Source organism: Bison bison, unplaced genomic scaffold (assembly GCF_000754665.1).
Source record: "Bison bison bison isolate TAMUID 2011002044 unplaced genomic scaffold, Bison_UMD1.0 scf7180017864498, whole genome shotgun sequence".
Lineage (NCBI taxonomy): Eukaryota > Metazoa > Chordata > Mammalia > Artiodactyla > Bovidae > Bison > Bison bison.
The window spans coordinates 7,503,175-7,504,319 of NW_011495057.1; the positions used below are offsets into that span (position 1 = coordinate 7,503,175).

General features: G+C 67.7%; 1 protein-coding gene across 1 annotated transcript in view; it reads right to left on the reverse strand.

Annotated features, from left to right (window-relative positions):
- Positions 1-1,145, reverse strand: part of CDH2 (cadherin 2, type 1, N-cadherin (neuronal)) — a 251,009-nt gene that overhangs the window by 248,896 nt on the left and 968 nt on the right. The gene's annotated exons all lie outside the window — the stretch shown is intronic.

The window sequence follows — 1,145 nt, forward strand, 5'->3', positions numbered from 1 at the left end:
TCTGTCCCTGCCCCGGTCGCCCCGGGCGCAGCGGCACTTCCGAACCGCGCCCGCACTTTTTGGAGCAGTCGCCGGCCTGCCACCCCCAGCCGTCGGCGGTGCGCTGGGGGCCCCCTGGGGCGGATTCCCCCCGAGACCCCTTCAGGCCATGAGGGCGGGCACGCCCCTCTCCCGCAGCCACCTCGGGCCCCCACCGCCCGCGGCGGCAGAAGCGGGACCCCCAGCCGGACCCCGCCCAGCACAGGGGGTCTCGGCCGCGGCGCGCGGCTTCCCTTCGCCAGACCCCGCTGGCGGGCCAAGAGGGGCCTCGGGGCATCCTCTGGCCCGACGCCGCGGGAAAGTTGGACGCTCGGCCGGGCTGGGGACTCGCGCGGAGTGGGGAGGGAGGCTGAGACCTGCCTGGAGCAGGTGCTTCCCGCCGCCGAGGAGCCTCCCGGTACCGATTCCAGGAAAAGGCTGACTGGCGCTCTCCCGAAGGCGTGAAAAGTGCGGAGGCTCCCGGTCAAGGCGCCCCCAGCACGCACGCAGGGCAGACGCAGCCGGACAGAGGGAGAGGAAAAATAGCCAAGTAACGGAACTTCTCCCCGCCCGGCGGGATAAGGGGCGTCCGGGGCCAGGGCCTGGGTGCGGAGGCGCGGACCCGCGTAGACTCGTCTGGGCAAGGGAGCGAGGTTTTCTTTTCAGGTAGGACCGACAGAGGAAATTGCAAGGGCAGGAAAACAAATAGCCAGCAATTCGACGCTGGGGTAAAGACAATAGGACCCTGGAGCCCTCGGGCACCGGGAGCCGCGCGGGTGCCAGGATGAGGTGGGGTGGAGACAAGTCCCGTAACTAAGATACCAGAGTGAGAATTTCGACTGCAAACTCGAGACCCATCCCTGCAGAAATAAACAAACAAACAAAAAAAATTGGAGCAAAGTGCTACGCGAAGGGTGAGAAGCGTAGAAAACTGCAAAACCGGAGTGCTAGCCTAGCTCACCCTTCTGCTGCCTAGAGACACCCCCCGGGAGCTGGCTGGACCCCCGCAGGGGCAGTGGGGAGACCGTGATCAGCCCCTTTGGGCACCCGCCAAGAGAGGCGCGGGAGACCGGCTAGCCCCGGGCGCCCTGCCCCGGCGCTCGGCCCGAGCCTCGTGTCTACGCAGC